Here is a 9,698-nt window from a genome sequence, read left to right on the forward strand (position 1 = left end):
GGGGGGGGGGGGGCACCTCAGGGACTTTCTTTCTGAACCACTAGTCCAATTTTTAAATATTACTTCGGTTAAGAGTCAGAGCTGAATTTCACAAAAAAAATAGTCTAATAAATTATCAAAATTTATTAAATCTTCAGGAATTTCTAAATCTTGTTGTAATAGAAGATTTTCCTTTAGGAATAGGAAAACTCTATTACAAAGTACATAGTGGGAAAAATTAAAGTTAAATTTCGATGACTATCAATTTTAAGCTTGTAATGTCATCATTCCATGTGAATGAATACATATAATAGAACGGCAACCTTCTTATGCAATTATTGTATTTATTATTCTAATTACACTTTATCTTAATTTTGTTATTATCGTAGAAATTGAATACTACAACTGGAGCATCGCATGAGGGAAATGCATATAAAAAAATTTCATCTTCGCTGATGGGTTTGACAAATTCATAACACAGGCCGGCGTACAATAAAGAAAAACATACAATTTTACTTTACCTCGGGTAAAGGAATCTTTGGCAAGTCACATGGTATGCAGCCAGTTGCCCACAGGTTTTATTACTCAGTTGTAGTCTTACGCCCGTATTCAGAACTCGCTTTTAGTGTTAATAGCGCGCATTTAAATTTTTTCTTAGTGACTTTCAACTACAAGCGACTTTGTTAGTAACTTTAAGAGCGAGTTGTGAATACGAGCTTTAGATTATGAAAGAAATTAGCGACACTTTGATACGGAGAAAATGATTCGTCTTAAAACCGGAGTCGTGGAGTAAAGAACTCTCGTACATAACATCTAGGCAGGGACGTGTTCAAGACAATAGCAATCACATTGAATTATGTTCAATGAATCTATCTTGTACTTCTACCAATCATATTTGATATTTTGTATTACGATTTCCTGTGCATTGAAATATGTATTTCAATCACACCTGATTCAATAACAATAATAACCACAAAAATAGTTGATCACATTAATTCGGAATTGAACAATATCACATGAGTATCGCCGTGAAATAGGCGTAATCGGAATTTGCAATTCCGAAAGAATCTACGAGCATTCGCGGAGCTCACGGATACAACACCATAAGAAATTAAAGCTCTGAGAAATTTCTGCTCGATTAAGATAACTTCATGAAGTCTTGATCAGAGATCGCAAACGGAATCTAACTTCTACATATAATGTTAAAATGTTATGCCGGCTGTTGAGTAACAAACCATTCTGTATCACAAATTTACAGGTAATCCAGTAGTTTCAATGATGCAATGGAATGCTGTCTAGTAGTATACATATACATATGTAATATCTGATATGATATGCCGATTAGGAGATTCGTGAGTTTATCTATATTATACAAATAATATCAAATATAATGAATGGGTCGTAAAAAGACATAGTAAAACAAGAAAATGCCTTAAGTTTACACATATTTAAAATAACTTAAAGTGGTACGTTCTCGACTTTGACCCGATCACGTGACCTTATTGGACTTCGTTTTTAGCGAAACATTTTGATAACAAGTTAACTTTATTGGATTATGATCTACACTCGATCACATTACTCTGTTAAATAATTCTTTCAAGCGACATATTTTACTGATAAGGAGATCATACCTTATTGGGGCATGTTATTCGTATTCCCGATTGAGTCCTTATAGCGCACAACGAGAAAATTTCTAGTCGATCACCTCATGACGTCAGTGTTACCGCTAGTCGACTACTTAGTGACTAGACTACTAGTCGACTACTGGTAAACGGACTGGTGTCGTAAAGTCAAGAACGTGCTAACTAAAATATGTATTACTGAAAATAAACAAAATTAAATTTGACAAAAAATATATTGGGACTCACTCGAATGAGCAGTAAACCTCTGTATGTAAAATTTGGCAATAATAACAGTGAATAATCAAAAGATTAAAAAAAGATGTATGATTAAGAATAATCTTAAGAATAATCTTCATATAACCGGAATAATCATAGGCAAAAAAAATTGATTCATTATAATGAAATTTAGGATAGATGTAACGGTAACAAACAAGTAACGTCCTATAAGAGACGATAAGATTTTAGATTCGATCGCATGAGACACTCAGGGTAAATATTATATAAGTTTAATAAATATTTAGAAAAATCAATTGTAATCACAGGAGTGCTGTGCTGTGACGTTTAAGATACAATTTAAGACGCCGTCTAAATACTCTATATACTGCAAAGAAGCACTTCAGTGATAGCACTAGGAAAAAGATTGTCACGAGTATTGAGGTTGGTTCTTGAAAGAAAAAGATAATTAAGACTTTTTAACATGATAGATGCGCTTTATAAAAATTAATAGATGAGCTCTCGCACTGACGGTAATATGAATAATAACGATTCTCTCTTCGTTCATAGCAATGGCGTTTCGGTAAATTTCGCCTTATACAATAATGATTGGCTGATATGAGTGATATTACATAGAGGATAATTGCTGTCGTCCAGGATCCATATTGGTGCGTTGATTTCAATTGGCGGATTGGCTGTTCCCTATATTCTTTCCCTCGAGTAGACTATTGAAACTAAATCCCATCCAGGATTGTGCTGGTACACGGTACTTCCCTTTTTATGGATAACACCTGTCTCCTTGAAATATAGTAGCATCTCAAAACTACAATGCGCGATGTCGTTGGATTGCGCTACGATTACGGTAGGCTGAGGCGACCAGGAGAAAACTATCGCTTTTCTGGCATCTATGTCGTCCCTTATAACTATAAGGCTAATCTTCGGCAGACTGGAGTTCTAGAGGATGCTCCTTCCATGAACTTTGATTTTGCGCTAATCCATTGAACACTCCGTAACGTACCACACGGCTCTGTCGTCAGTTCGTTGCAGACGATTTAAACATTATATCGTTAGTTCCTGGTAGAAACGCATGCGGTCGGTAATATATATTTTCGGTATTAACGATCCGCTGCTGTCGAATTACTCTGGTTTCTTCGAAAACTCCTTTGCTTTTGATAAAGCAAAGGAACTCTTTCTACTCTTTGTAGAAATCTTTGACTAAATACAGAGCGTGGATGATAACCATACTTGGAATTCTTAATCATTGCAAGTACCAAAACCAAAAATTGTTCTACACCTTCGAGAGATCTTCCTCTTTCTCTGTCTCTTTTATGCAATCACTCTATGCGGGATAGAGAATCACTGAACAGTCAGAAATCTCTCTAACGTAGGTGGGCCCGTCCACTTGTCAGTACAAAATAAAAATAAAATATTACAAGTATAAGATAAGGAAATAAATACAAAGAATATTTTACCCTGCAATGTCGCCAACAAGAATTTTGGTAAAAGGGATGTAAATCCGGAAAGTAACTAGATCGTCTTTGTCTTGGAACAATGAAAAATGTAATGCCTCAGTACATACATATGTAAAAGGAAAAAATAATGTGAGCCCACCTAAATCATCTTCACACGGCTTCTCAGCAGAGATTGATACATACTTTCACGAATCTTTTTCAAGTTAGAATCCAGAAAGATCGTAGGCAGACATAAAATGGATTATTGAAATTTAATTGAAACCACTCCAGAACCACTTAGAGAATAAATATTTTTATTTGGATGATCGCTGTGGCTCTGCTTCTGGCTATGGACATTGTGGCATGAGACTTTGAAGTAATAAAATTGTTTGAATGCTCGAGTTTTTGTTCGTGGTTATTGCGTATACAAACTCTTTTGACGAAGGTAAAGAATAGATCTTACACGGTAGACTGATTAATTTTACTTGTCAACTACAGCCCGGTCAATACAAATTTTGCAGAAACTGTGTCTCTGGCCCAATCGTACGTAATCGCTTTTAGAATTCTGCAATTATATTTACAGGGCCATTAACAAATCAGTTGTTGCGGCCAAATATTCTCGTATGCCTCTTATTATGCAAGCCATACAAAAAAACGAACGCGATGATAGGGGCGCTCTCATTTATCCAAGGTTTCATTGTTCTAGTTACGCAAATTTATTTTCCCTTTGATTATGTCAAATTCTAATTTCTGGTCTATTTCTTTCATTCTAACCTGTTTGTTTCACCTTAACACTACTACATCTATTAACGAGCCGTAGTACTCCACCCAAGGTTGGGTAAGCAACCTATAGTATAACAGAATGCAAACAATGACGCACTCAAACGTGACTATAAAAAAATGAAACATGAAATGAAAGGTATGATATACATTAAAAGCCATTTGAAAATACTGTAAAGTCTTTGGTAAAATCTAACATGTATTTCAGTGTCATTTCGTTCTGCACGAATCGATCAATTACATTTTATATGCCGGTTTATCCATCATTTAACAAACAAAGAATACGGCCAGTCATAAAAGAGCTAAGATAATGACTTAATGATTGATCACTAATCAACTGTTTGCGGACACTCTCAAATAACGGCACACCTACAAAACGCAATAACTTTAGTGCAATTTCATTGGACTTGTCTTTACAATGCTGGTGGAATATTCATGCTTATTAACGATGATCGCTCCTATTACAAAGTATCGCCTAGAACACGCAATGTGTTATGCTATGGAATCCCCTAATTAGATATTAGGTGATATAAATGGGCTGAAATTATCTATCAAAAACAATTATTCAAATTATTTTTCTTTTATTTTTAAAATTCTTTGAACTGAATACCAAAGGTTTTCCGAAGGAACAGAATAGACAGGAGTGACACTCTCACCAGTGAACTATCAGTTCTACCAACTATCAGTATGGGTATCGAGCTAAACGCCATTCGTGTTGTTAACACTGTTCAGAGGCCTCCTACTTGGTTAATGCACTATTAAAGGGATTCTCGGTGCGTCACTCAAGTTATAAAATTGAGAATATGCCACTATTTATGTGAATTAGGAGCCTCGTAATGTTTAACTTGACCTTTATCGAACATTAAACCGAGGATATCTCGGTCGAGTCATGTACCAAGAACATTTACAATGACTTAATGAACTCAAAGAACTGACAAAAGTTCTTTAGCAATTAAAAGGCGCGAGTGCGTGACTTCCAAGGTCGGAGAATATCCGGATATAATAGATCTAATAGATAAGTGTTTGTAATAGCACTAGAAACTGGTAATTAGGTGATCCCAAATTGGTACGCCCGCTGCAATTAAGATATTTGGTTCATCAGTAGTTGATGCTAAGCATATATTTGAATTTGAATTTTCCAAACTGTCAACAGACTTATTGATTGATTACGCAAACGTAGAGAGATTGTGATGAAGGCTCATCCGGCTTCCTGGAAGGAGAATATTTAGCCTCGAATACCGATTATAACTTTTTCCATAATAAATGACAATGATGCTATTACCTAATGCCAGACAATTCTTTGAAAGAGATTCGATTATTGGTTTAATAATTCAATATCTTAAAAAGAAATTACAAACTCGCTACGTGACTAGAGAGATATTTATTATATGATTATACCTGTTTTTCAGGCCGGTATTATACTATTATGCCATATATTATATTATTATACAGATACACAAATATTATATATATTATATTATTATTCCGTTTTCCATCCACGTTAATTACAATGTGACGATGTGCACAACATATTCTATTAATTTGAAATTGTAAGATGATGGGAGGCACGTTGGGAAGATGCGATTGATCGCAATAAGAGTGAGGCTAAAGGCTCGTGGGTTCAAGAATATGTGTGCTTGTCGTGGCGGCTAGAGGGACTGATAGTTGAGGTTAGGGGTGAAGGCGGAATTAATACGTAAACTCATCAATATGCATTAATCCGTCGCCCGGCTTAATAACTCAGAAGTCAGTACTCGTCGGTTTGCCGGTTCGATCGATATCACAGTTCTGTCAAATGTTTCGCAGTAGAGCAACTAGTTAATCACATATTTGGTGACGTTATGATGAGACTTCTTGATCGCATTGCGAAACGTTATTCAAGTATGCAGTTCGTTTGCATCGTACGTGCAAAACTTATTTTAGAACTTATTAACTCAGCTGGAAAAACTACTCCCTACTCTTTATATGTACTTACCGAAATGAAGAAAATTAAAACTTCAACGCATCGCAGGCAGCTTATCCTTAAGAATTTTCAGTAATCCTTAACAGTTTTCGTCTTATAACGGCTTATAATTGTATGAGTCTTGATGGCAATAAACATGTCATTGCATATTTTCCACTAAACTGTCATAGCTCTTGCATCTGCTCCTTTCTTGCCACTCAACTTATATTATCTGCCTCTGATTTTTCATGTACTATCGATAGGATTAACTCTATTTATATCTTTTTTCTTCGTACGCGAGATTCATTAGCAATGTAGCGTAAAACTGGCGATATTTGGTCCAGCAGTGACTTCAAATGGCAACAAGAGACTTGGGATAGCGACCCTTATCAACCGAAGATGGCTCCGATTACACAATTTTGAATATGAATACCAGTATTACAATTGTATAACATAAAAAACCCGATGAAAAAGTGTAGAAGAAATGAAAGAGGTTGAATGAGAACTTGGAGGATGATGCAGGGATCACAAAGGACCGTACAGAACCGTAGACAACCGTAGACGAGAAGCGACTGAACGGCGAGACGTGCTGCGTCGTGATGCGACGCGAAGGGACGCCGGCGATTCCACCAATTTCTACCTTCTCCATCTAACCTCTCTCGTCGAGCGATCACATCAATACTTTACTTTTAAAAGCTGAGAGGCTCACCGAATACCTATGAATATTCCCAAGTAGTAGTTTTACACCCGTAGAACGTGGCAGTAGTTTTACATGTACCGGCAGGAATATCTACACAACATTTCAATTTGTACCTTGACATAGTGAATACATTCTATCTGATATCTAAAGTTCCCTCCAAATTGCAGTACATAGAATGTTAACAGTGAATTTAGGGTAACGTTCTTGGGAATATCTAAGCAATATCCACATGGAGAAAAGAGTATAGTGATATTTACTATTCAGCCGAGTATTAGCACTCAGAATGCCAATCTCGTGCCATAATTAGAAATATAAATTTCCTTCCGGAACTACTAGTTCTCGAAGTTTTAAAAAGTTCCAAAATGCACTTTTTCACTCCAACCCCTGCCATTCAGCCATTTTATATCCGATCGGGATAAAACCTTTACCATTCGAACGGCAAGGAAATTTCCTAAAAAATATGTCTTTGGTTTTTCGAAATCTGTCATACTTTCACAGAAATGTACAAAAATTCAAGTGTTGCACTTCAATTGGACGTTATTGTATTACTATGTAACCCCAGCCTACGGACTATCCAACGAATATTACTTATAGATGTAGTCATTGCCTTAGTATTACCTAGCTAATTTGACTGTTGACTCAAAAAGTGAGGTTATGCCGCTTCGTAAATAAGTTTCAGTTCTTGTCTAGGGAGCATGTAGTCTCACCAACGTACAGATGGCGCTGAAACGTATTAAGTTCATTTTGTAATGTTGACACAGTCGTTGGCTAGCCGATTATGGTCACAAATGAAAAGTGAGTTTATGTCATTATGTGGCATAGGCATCTAGTACTTACCGTGAGAGTATCTAGCTATCCTTACTTATGGATGGCGTACATTTTCCATGAAAATACTATCTAGTGATCCATTTCTCATTGATTCGCCAACCATGGTCACGTTCGAACTCACTGAGGTTATGTATATTGTTGCATAAATAACAAGTATATCTCTTGTTTAATAAGTATCTAGCTATTCTAATTTAAAAAATACTTAGGGTATATGTTGTAACGTTTATCGATAGTGCAATTTCGTACACTCCTTATGAATGTACGAAATAAGTGCTCGAGGCTGGCGTCTTTAAGAACTTAGGCGACACACGATTAAATGATAAAATAAAATAACAAAGATTTATTAAATTATCGATGACAGGTATAACACTTTTTCTATGTGTGTTAATTACAATCGTCCGTAATAAACGTCGGTATTGTAAGAAAGGATTGTCATAGGGAAGCGTCCTATACTTGTTGTCTATTCCTATCTCTCTGTTTAGTACGGTAAGCCCTGGTGGCGCTCTGCCTATTTATTGGATATGGCATTATGTGCGAATTGACTAATCACAGCAAGGATAATAGATCGAAATCAATATGGCGTCAACTGAAGTGTCTGAGGTAAATCACAGTCCTCTCCTTAGAACTTTATAGCGGAATAGCGAGCGCTAGTATGCCGTAGCCTCGGACAAAATTCTTAACAACGATTTTATGTAATTACTATGCTTTATCCCAGAGGGCGTAAATCGAGCTCAAACACCTTATAACGATGTTGCTGTGCATTATCTTTTCGGATTTAAGTCACGCTTACTTTATTATTACTCACGTTCGGTGTACTGGTAGAATGTTAAATACTTGATTTTGTATTCTGAATATCTTAAATTGATTTGAAATGCATTATTTAACTAATTAAAATGCTAGATCAATTAGCGGGAAGCGCTAATCCTATATCGCATTTTGTTTATATTATTTTCCGCGGATTGACTTTCGGGAGAAGTTTTTCATCTACTGGCTATTGTTGACACTAGTCGCCGGTCCTTATTGTTTGTTTGTAACGAGTGCGCTCTCAGTACAGGAGTACTGAGAGGTTGGTCGATTTGTCACATTACAATACATATGGTCTGAAATTGATTGCTAGCACCGCGAGCATGGCTGCAATGTCTCATTCAATTAAATGTAGGTATTGTAACGTATCTCTTTTCTTGACTCGACACCGATAGCGAAACACCCGAGAATGAACTATATCGAGAACCAGCCTACGTTACCTTCGGCCGTCAACCCTTAACTCATCCATCCGCAAGCCAGGCGGGCGCCATCTATTTCATTTTTCACTGGGAACTGACGAGCCGGTATGAACTTGGCGTTGGGGTAGAACAGGTCCAACTCCACCGAAACGAGAGCTCTGACGGAATTTATCAGAAGAGACGATAACTTAACGGATCCTGTCGATTTTTGGGGACGCGTAAAATCAAGAAACACAACCGTAGGTGCTGATTTTTGGGGTCGTGTAAAATCAGAAAACGCAACTGGATGCACGAAACGGAGCGGACAGTTACGGAAATGCACGGCCGCTCAGGCTACTAAGTTGAGGTAGAGAACGTCGGAGTAAGAGTCAGGCAAATAGTGCGACATACAATGAGCGACGAATCGAGAACGTAACAGAACGAATCTGAACTATCAATCGAAATCCCTTCACCAATTAATAAATTGGGAGTCCTCACCGGAGCTGGTACAACTAGTACGTAAAAGCCGAGAATTGTATCCAAAGGACACTAAGGTGGGCATTGCACTAGGGCACAGCACTACACCTCCGGAACACACAGAAAATTCATAGAATTTCCTGGGTAAAAGCTTGGAATACTAACCTAATAAGAGTAAGAAATAATATTTTTTTTTATTACGGTTTTGTCTAGCTACTGACACATTTTAGCTAACTAACTACAAAATATTAATATTATGAGATACGATCTAGCCCACTGGTTAATTCGTCAACATCATCGCTAGATTTTAAAGCAATAAGACTAAAATCGGCTGGATGATGTCTTAGCAATTCGGAGATTCAATTTTTACTCGGGTAAATAGAGAAACTATGTTAATTCCCGATTAAGGCCATCCCTGACACCCGGTGTACTCTCCAAAATTTCTACACGGGATAGTTCATCAAGAGACTCGGTCGAGTCTCGCGCCAAGTACAGGCAACCGGC

General features: G+C 36.9%; 1 protein-coding gene across 1 annotated transcript in view; it reads right to left on the reverse strand.

The window, feature by feature from the left end:
* LOC107273102 (cyclic nucleotide-gated cation channel subunit A) overlaps window positions 1-6,571 on the reverse strand; it is a 29,060-nt gene extending 22,489 nt beyond the window's left edge. Inside the window, exon 1 of the mRNA XM_015750928.2 lies at window positions 6,021-6,571. The gene's annotated coding sequence lies outside the window, so the exon portion shown is untranslated. The remainder of the gene's footprint in view (window positions 1-6,020) is intronic.
* Window positions 6,572-9,698: the final 3,127 nt, after the last annotated feature.

The sequence above is a fragment of the Cephus cinctus genome, unplaced genomic scaffold (genome assembly GCF_000341935.2).
Source record: "Cephus cinctus unplaced genomic scaffold, Ccin1 Ccin1_scaffold1383, whole genome shotgun sequence".
NCBI lineage: Eukaryota > Metazoa > Arthropoda > Insecta > Hymenoptera > Cephidae > Cephus > Cephus cinctus.